Source organism: Corvus kubaryi, unplaced genomic scaffold (assembly GCF_017639235.1).
Source record: "Corvus kubaryi isolate FWS band 111438036 unplaced genomic scaffold, C.kubaryi_AGA036_p1.0 37352, whole genome shotgun sequence".
NCBI lineage: Eukaryota > Metazoa > Chordata > Aves > Passeriformes > Corvidae > Corvus > Corvus kubaryi.
The window spans coordinates 2,901,021-2,909,971 of record NW_024581114.1 but is presented as its reverse complement, the minus strand read 5'-3'; the positions used below and the strand labels follow the sequence as shown (position 1 = coordinate 2,909,971).

The 8,951-nt window shown below is 48.1% G+C and overlaps 1 protein-coding gene across 4 annotated transcripts in view; it reads left to right on the top strand.

Annotated features, from left to right (window-relative positions):
- RERE (arginine-glutamic acid dipeptide repeats) overlaps positions 1–8,951 on the top strand; it is a 177,439-nt gene that overhangs the window by 30,072 nt on the left and 138,416 nt on the right. The window contains exon 1 of one of the 4 annotated variants that reach the window (XM_042032148.1): positions 8,729–8,747. The exons of the other annotated variants lie outside the window; for them this stretch is intronic. The gene's annotated coding sequence lies outside the window, so the exon portion shown is untranslated. Of the gene's footprint in view, positions 1–8,728; positions 8,748–8,951 lie in introns of those variants that run through there. 4 annotated transcript variants of the gene reach the window in all.

Below are 8,951 nucleotides of genomic sequence, written 5' to 3'. Positions count from 1 at the left end.
TCCTGTGGCCCTCTCTGGGCTCCTGTGGCCCTCTCTGGGCTCCTGTGCCCCTCTCTGGGCTCCTGTGCCCCTCTCTGGGCTCCTGTGCCATTTGCACGCTGGTTTTGTTGTTCCTTGGTTCGTGGCTTGGTTAATGAGAGGATTGGCAGCTGCAGGGGGAGCCGGGCACATTAAGGAGCTTCCCGGGATGCTGCTGAGCTTTGTGCTTTGTGCATTTCCCTCAGTGCTCTCGCTGGGGCTGTTGGCAGCACCCCAGGGCAGAACTGAAAACGCCCAATTTTCGATTGCGACCTCAAGGCTCTCCCCTTGGATCTGCAGCGTTTGGGTGGGTTTTCCACTCTCTTTGGAGGCTGGCACTAGATGGCAATGCTGCAGCTGGGCCCTGTCCCCTCACTGCAGGCTGGGCACGCTTTGGAGCCCTTTTTGTTCCAGGGGGTTTTGCTGGTTCTGTGTTGGCTGGAAAGCTGTTTGTTGCCACATGGGAAATGTGCCTCACATCCTCTGCACCTCCCGCGCTCCTTCTGTCCAGGAGTGTTTGTTTTCCTGTGAATTCCGTGTAGGACATGTGGCGACTTCCTTAAATGAATGTTTGTTTTATGGCATTGACTCTCTCTGTCCGTGTGTTTCAGGGCTTGATTTGCAATCTGCAGGTGATTATTTCATCCCAGATGTAATGCCTGGGACACAGCTTAGGGTGGCAGGGAATGGGACTCTGGAATTTTACAGTTTTCTGCAAGGACTTCCAAGAAATTCCATAAATCCCTCTCACACATCCTTGCTGCTAGGATGCCTTGGAATTATTTGGTTGCCTGATTCTGGTGGGGGTTATGTATTTGAAGTTTTTGCTGTTTTCTCTCCATATCACAAGAAGAGTCAGGATGCCTTTTTTGTTGAATTCTTTAATAGGCCACTGAAGGAACAGTGTAAGGGACAAACTGATGTGTTGCAGGTTTAGCCTTCCTAAAAATACTGAGTTTGAAAGTTCCTGTAGTAGCTGCAGTACACATGAAACCAACATGAATGGAGTTAAGACTGTTGTGTGTTTTACTTGAGAATTTGAAGGAAGTTCAGAGTCAGAACACAGCCATGAGAATGGGAGTTTTAAGCCTTTAGTGTGATTTTGTTTTATGTTGAATACTGACAGGAGAACGTGCATTGTGTTGACAAGCAGCATGAAGCTGATTTATGTTAAAATATACAGCAGGATCTATTGCTTTTGAGAGAGTGTTTTCTAAGATGGTGTAAGCCCTGCTTAACTATTGCCACCTCCTCATCTCCAGCGTGAGCAACATTGTGAAACTAATTTTGAGAAGCTTTTTTGGCTGTTAATTGGTTGATAGCAGCTATCAAAAATCTGCTGCTTCCTTTCAGTTGACTAAAAGTTCCTGTGTAGGTGGCTGCAGACTGAGTGCTGTGTGAAACACAGCTCTGCACCAGTAAATCCCCGTCTGGTGGAGAAAAAACAAATCAAAATGAGTCCAGCAAACTGCTAAAATAATAATGCTTCCTGTGGGAGTGAAGCTGTCTTGTTTGCTTATTCTTAGAAGCTGTGGAGGGAAAAGAGGAGAGATAAACTGAGAATCTTCACATTATTCAGTGTTTTAGGGGATTCTGGGGACGTGTGGTGGAGCAATACCTGAATTAGTTGCATCCACTGAGTATCTTGTCCTGTAATTTTGAGAAGTGAAGAGTTTCTTCCTCGTGTAACTGAACTGGAGTTGTGTGGTTTCAGACTGTTGATATTTTTTCAAGATTATAGTAGAAACTTCCTGTTTTTAGAGCTTATCTCCCTGTCTGGAGGGAGAGGTTATTATAGGTACGGTCACATCCTGTGGTTGTTGTCACTTGAAAAAAAAAAATCTATTGAATTTTCAGAGGCGTTTGAATGTGCGAGTGATTACTGCCCCAAAAACCGAGCTGCAGCCCCAGCTCCCATCTCCTCTGTGATCTCAATAAAAGGCTGTAAATCCATTGCAAATTTTACATCTCTGGTAGTTCAATTTCTGTGTTGAGAAAATCCCTTGGTAAAGGATCTGTCTGGCTCTGGGAGGAGGATTGCAGAGGAAGCACTTGGGAGTCATTTCCTTCAGCGTGAGTATGAGCATGCTTTATGTTATAATAGTTTAAACATTCCACAGGCTCTTGATGGAGGTATCAAGTTTTCCATTCCCAGAGTTACTTTTTAGTTTAAACTGGAGGCAAGAGCAGGCAAACTCCCATTGTTTTACAGCTGCTTTGATAGAGCTGAAAAAGATGCATTTGCTTAGTTCTTCCTTCCCTCCTTTGGCTTTACCCCTCCCACACACACTTAACTAGTGAGGATTTTATTTTGTTTGCTTTTTTTATATTCATCTGAGAACAAAGAGCTTCTTGTTTGTTTTAATCCATTTGTTACATTCTCAAGTATGTAAATTTTTCCTTTTAAATGACTTTTCTTGACAAATATTTGGATTTTTTTTGTTCTGTGTAAAATAATACCTTCTAAAATGAGTTGTGTGCATTCCTTTGTGTTAAATTCAAGAAGCTGCTGAACAGGTTGGTGTCTTGCCGTAAGTACCACAAAATCTGGCAGACACACTGGATTTTGTTTCAATATTTGTGGCTTACAGTTTACCATTCTGTCATTTGGAGTTTCCCAGGGCAGGGATTTTGTACAAAAACACTTTTGAATTTAAGTGTTGGTCCCTACAGAGAAGAGAAAACAAACCAGAGGAGAAATACCAGGAAAAAAGTGATTTCTTTTCCCCGCTTCTCTCTTCCCCAAAAAAGCATCCTGTATTTCTGGCTGAATTTTGCCCTCTTTGAGGTGCAGCTATCTTGGATCATTGCCCTCGAATTGGGTTTTAACCCTGCTGTGTCCCCTTCTCTGCCCCAGGTTTGCTTCTCCTTGGCCTTTTGTGGAGCACAGCCCCTGGCTCTGGGCTCAGGGGTTTCTGTCCTGGCAGAGTTGGGTGTTCAGGAGGGGAGAACAGGGAGCAGGGCCGGGCTGGCACTGCTGGGAGCACTCATTTCACCCTATGGGCATTTGAGAGTGAGCTCTGACAGGGCTGGGCTCTTTCTTTTTGGGTTGTGGTTGGTTGGTTGGAGTTTTTCTGGTATTTTTGGTTGGTTTGTTTCCCCAACGCTTCCTAAGCCAGGCCTTCCTGTAAAGCCTGCTTTTCTCACGTGTTAGCATGTGAATTGTCTTCACAGCTCCCTGGAGCAGCAGCCACTGTTGCTTTTTCATTCCTACTGTGACAGAAGTGCAGCGTGCATCCAGGATGCTGTGCAGAAACAACCCAGGGGATTTCTCCCAAGCAGAATGGAGTTAAGCAGCGCCTTTGTATCCTTGGGGTCCCTGTCCCCGTTCTTCTGAGGGATGCTCTGCCTGTGGCAGTTTTGGGCTGTCACAGGTTCCAGGCTGAGGGGGAATCCAAGGCAGCTTTTACCTCCTAACAAGCAATTGTATTAACAAGCAGGAAAGGCCTCAGGTCCTGGGAATGATCTGGTTTTTCTTTCTTTGGGAGACTTTGGTTTGCGTTTCTGTGTGGCTCGAGGTGCGTGCCTGTGTGGTGGGCTGGGGTTTGGCTCCAGTGACCCTGCAGGGCTGCCCGGGCAGTTGGTGGCAGTTGCTGGTGACGGTTACAGAAGAGCATCGCCTGCAATTCTTGCGCCCAGGGCTCGTTAAGAACAGGCTGAAGTTCCTCAGACTGTTCTGTGCTTGGGAGGCTCCTCTGTCCCCGAGTGTTGATGTGGTGCTAGAGTTTAATAGTGACCTGAGAGGACTTAGAGCTTGGCCAGAGGTCACCTGGAATATCCTGAGCCCCACGTAAGTACAGGGAAGGAGTCACAGTTGTTGTAATTCGGTTTAACAGGGCAACCTTACCCTGACAAAACAAAACAAAATCTACCCCAGCAAAAAAAGCCAAACCTCTTAAGGTCCATGGTCTGTAAAGGGTACAGGTTCCTTTTGGGGGTTTGAGAGAGGCAAGGAAATGGCTCATGGCAATTTCAGCAGTTACACTGTAAATAAAATAACTCTTGGCACGCCGGTTTGTAAGAACTGCTGTGTATGTAAATGTGGCGCAGCAGAAGTGGCCGTGGCTGTTAAACTCTGTGCAGGGTTTACAGCCTCCTTAGGCTGGGATTGCAGCACCAAATGGCTTTTTGGTTGTGTTGGGGCAGTAACAACAGGGCAGTTGCCCTGAGTTTCCTCTCACAGACTGCGTTTCAGCAGTGTGGAGAAGCACCCTGGTGTAACTGTGGAGCTGAGCTGGAGCTGTGGCTGCTGAAGCTCAGAGCAGGTTTCCTGTGGGTGCTCACAGATCTGCAAGTGCAGACACGACTTTTCCTGCTGCGAGCGGATTTGAAGAAATTTGTGTGTAGACAGCAGTAACTGTCTTGTCAAGAGCTGGGTATCAGTTCCTCTCGCCGTGTTTGTGCCAAGAAAACAGCGCATGATGTGCACAGGAACAGAGCCTCACCTCTCGCCTGACCAAAGGTTTTGTGTTCAGATAGAGCTGGGGTGCTTTGATGTCCGAGTGCAAACAGTCAGAACTGGGTTACAGACACTCAGCGCTGCTGCTGGCAGCAGTGGGAGGTGACCTTTCCTGCTGACAGCCCGGCCAGTGCTTCCTCTCCTCTGCTGAGAGATCTCCAGGTGGCTGCTGGCCCCTTGGAGTTCTCCAGCTCACTTTCAGTTTAAGCTGCCTCTGGTCAGGTTTTTGTTTTACTGGAGGTACCGCCGGGGTTTTGGCTGGGATTGCACACACTGACAGAGACAGGGAAACTTGTGACGAGCGCTGCAATTGCTGACACACAAGGAAAACAGTGTTGGGACAATATTAAGCTGTTAGTTTGTTCTCCATGAACCTACTCCCTTCCTCTTTCCCCTTGTGCAAGGCCAGATCCGAGGGGAGAGCTTGATTTCCATGGAGCTCTGAAGACAGTGTTAAGTCCCCTTTTAAAAATAGGTTCAGCTTAGCAGGGGGTTGGTGTGTTAGACTCACTGCTTGCCGAAGCTGGGAAGTTGTGTTGGATTGGCTTTTAGGAAACACTTGTCATGTTCACATCTCCACGTGTTCTTAAAAGGAGTTTAAGGCTTCTTTGTGTTCAATCCGTGCGAGCCGCCAGTGTTCTCCAACCTGCTTTAAAAGCTGACTTGGATGGGTGAACTCAGAGTCAGAGAGAGCTGCTTCCAAGTGTTTGTGGCACCTCTTGGTCGTGAGTGTCTCTTGAAAAAACAACTTAATGTACCCATTTAATCTGTATAATCTCATTAAGCCTGTTTACGGTTAGTTTGTGTTCCAAGTGTGTGGATACCTGGGAGAGCCGGAATTGCTCCTTTGGAGCGGTTTTTCCAGCAGGTGAAATGTTTATGTGTGCTCAATGGCTAATGCTGTCAGAAGTGGGGAATGCTGCTGATTGATAGGTCTTGTGTCTTGGAGGGATTACATCTTTATTTAATATTTCTCAGATTTGTGTGTCTGTGTTTAATATTCTTCCAATAGGGTCGGACTCATGCGAAGTTATGAATTATTCGCGTTTGTTATGAGTCGTGTGTCTCGAAAGCAGCACATTTTCCAGCCCTTTGAAGATACGCTGTCTGTCACTTCTCAGTGCTCAATCTTTCATGAGCTGAAGTGCGTGGGTACAGGATACAAAGTGTTACAGGATTCAGGGGAAGCGCTGAAAGCCGAAAACTGCAAGTTAACAGGTGCTTCCCAGATTTTAGCTGCGAGAAGAGAAGGTGTGCAGGGGTGGATGTGCACATGCCTTTGAGCAGTGTCAGGAATTACTGACAGCAAGTCAAAGCCGTATTTCTTCAGATTTTCAGCTTCTGTTGTTTATTGTCACGACCTTAATGTTTCTTCAGCTAGGTGTTCTATTTAATTATGATGTTTATAGTAAATATCAGCTCCCTTGGCTGTGTGCTCAGGCCTGTAGCATGCGGAGTGCTTTGCTTGTAACTGCATCCCTTGTCTCAGTTCATTATCTGTTAATGGTACTCGACATGACAGGCTTGTTTTGATAAATGGAGCCTGCCAAGAAAGCTGGGATGGATTTTGCAGGCGGAGGAGTCGAGCTTTATTTCATTGTGCAACACCAGAGGACTGATGCACGCTGGACCAAACACCACAAAGAGCTCTCTGAGAGTGAGAGGTCTCTGGGCAGTGGTTCCAACCCTGTCCATTCAGGGAATCTCCACTCAAGGTCTCCTCTTTCCAGTGTATTTTCCTGACCCATGTGAACAAAGATTTTGCCTAGTCTTGATGGGCTTTGTGAATGTGTAACTGGCATTTCCCTCCCTTTTTCAGATATCCAGCTTTCAGAAGGGATACTAAAAGAAATGCTGTTGTAAGTTTATAATGCTGTGACTAGTAAAGGTGTATTTCATGACCAGGAAAATATCTTTTATAGTCCATTTTCAAAAGACAAGATAAAAAGTCCCTATTGCAAAATGGAGCTTGAGGCTGTACTCTGTGCATGTTTTTCATTTTAGTCTCTGAAATGGGGGCAGATCTCCATATCTCCTAGGAAAGCCAATTAGTGAAAGTTGAGTTGTCTCTGATGTCAGTGATTGAGTGCTGTGGCTGTTCTGCTCATTCAAGGATCTCCAGTATGCTGTATACAAACAGATGGGACTTGAGATGATTTCTCTGCCATCTCCCACACTGCTGAATTCGGAAGTTGGTTTGTGTTGGATTTGCAAGACGGTGTCTGAGATTCAAGAATAGTCTCCAGTTCTGTTGCTGTGCTCAGGCTGCCAGATGCTGTGCTCTGCACTGTTTGAACAACTTTCATCCTGATGGGATACAAAAAAATCCATGCGTTTTAAAGTTGTTATTATTATCTGAGTGCGTTTTTCCAATATATACTGACTTTAGGGATTTGTGATCCAAGCTGGCTGGGTCACCTGCCCTAAAGGGATAAGGTGTTTTTGAACGAGAACCATCAAACAGGGCGTTTTTCAAATGATGAAACCTGGCCTGAATTAACTTCCTGCTGGAAAGCTCTTTTGGAAGTCATTAGGAGTAAACGCTGATTTAAATACACTCTGGAGCAGTCAGTTCCCTTCTATGATCTGCCAGGTGTTGGGCCACATTTGATTAGAAAATTGAGGAGTGAGGATAAACACGATGTGGTTGCTTTGTGCTGACTTGAGGATTGAGTTTCAGCTCTGGCAGGTTTGGAGCTATCACACGGCTACTTGGTTACAAAGCTTGTTTTGCACCAGGTCTGGTGAAGACAGGCTCCAGTTCAGGAGCTGTTGTACGATGAATATTGCAGGAGTGCAGCTCGTGCCTACACCACCCTCGGTTTGTATTGATCACAGCAGTCCCGCGACGCGGCAAGGGCGTGTTGGAATTAATCAGCTGCTTCGCCTGGGTGGGTGGTTTTAGGAAGCTATTTCTAGAAAGTACAGAATAAATTTCAAACTTGGATCTTTGTCTCCTGAAGGACTCCTGGGCTCTAGTATGAAAGTGGTATAAATGTGTTTGGATAAATAGGGGGAAGATACACAACTACAAATAATTAGCAGCCTCTGGAAGGATGAAGTTGGCAGGCAGTACTTGAGGGTGTTGCTCTAATTAACCGGGTCTGTGAACCTTAATGATTATCATTTTTTCGAATTTTTTTTTTTTTTAACTTGGCTTTGTAAAACCAGCTCTGAGGTGGTGTACTCCCATATTTATTTTATAGGTAAAATATTACTGTACGGCTAGGAAATGGATTTGCTTGGCAGGGATAAAGTGTGCGTTGCCCCGAGGTAATGGATTACATAGATGACTTGTTTTGCATGTTATTCTGCAAGGGAAATAGCAGAGCTTTGCTCTAAAATTAAGTCGGCACTAACAACTGAAAGGTCATGGTTGTGGTGTTGAGGAACAACACAAGCCATTGGGAGATGAGTTACAGGTTTGCGTGGAGATGCACAGTAAGATAAATATTCATTCTTTTAAAAAAAGCCAATTACATACAATTAAAAGGAACATGTTTGGCTGAGCAGATGAATTTCTGCCTCTAATGGGGGGAAGGAAGGCGTCGTAGGAAAGATTTTGAACAAAATGGCTCACTAATTGAATGCGCTGCAGCCAAATCCCTGTGCAAAGGGTCTCTGAACGTGGCCCTGGCCAGGCATCCCTTCCTCGCCCATGCCGGGGCTGAATGCCGCGCGTGGAGGGCTCCTCCGGCCCCCGATTTATCTGCATTTCCCCACCCCCTGTGTTATGCTCGGCGGCGAGGGGCCGTGCATTGATATTCGTGCTGCACCGCGGGCTGGGAGCGCCGGGCGCCGGGGGGATGCTTCGCCTCCGCGCTCCGCCGCTCGCAGATGCATTTTCTCGCTGACCACGCTCTTCAAGCGCTGCCATCAATCACGGGGCTCCCGGTTCCGGCGGGGCCGAGCGAGGAGGCGGAGCGGGGCCGCGGCGGGTGCCGGTGCCGAGCCGCCCCCGGTGCCGAGCCGCCCCCGCCGCAGGAGCGGCCCGGTGCCGGTGCGTGGGGCCGGGCGGGGCGGGGGGCGGCGGGCCCGGGACGCTCCGCTCCGGGCGCAGCTGCTCGGCGGCGGCGGAGGGGCCTCCTTTTGTTCACCGGCTGCGCCTCCCGGCCCCGCTTCCTCCGTGCCTGCCCTTCCCGGAGCCCTCCTCCTCCTGCCGCTGCTCCTCCCGCCGGGCTCCGCCGCCGGCAGCGCCGGGCCGCGGCTGTGCGGGGCCGGAGCGGGGCAGGGGCTCGGGGCTCGGGGCTCGCCCGCAGCCGGAGCCGCGGTGAGTGCCCCCCGTGCCCGCCGGGGGTCCGGAGCGGGGCCCGCAGCCGATGGATTGGGTGACTCGGTGCCTTACAAGTTGTATTCCCACGAGGAGAATTAAGGCTGCTCTTCAAGTTGACTAATTGTTACCTGGCCAACGATAACTGCCTGGATGGAGGAAAGGCTTGACTTAATTCTCTTTTCCGCTCTGGGTTACTCCAGG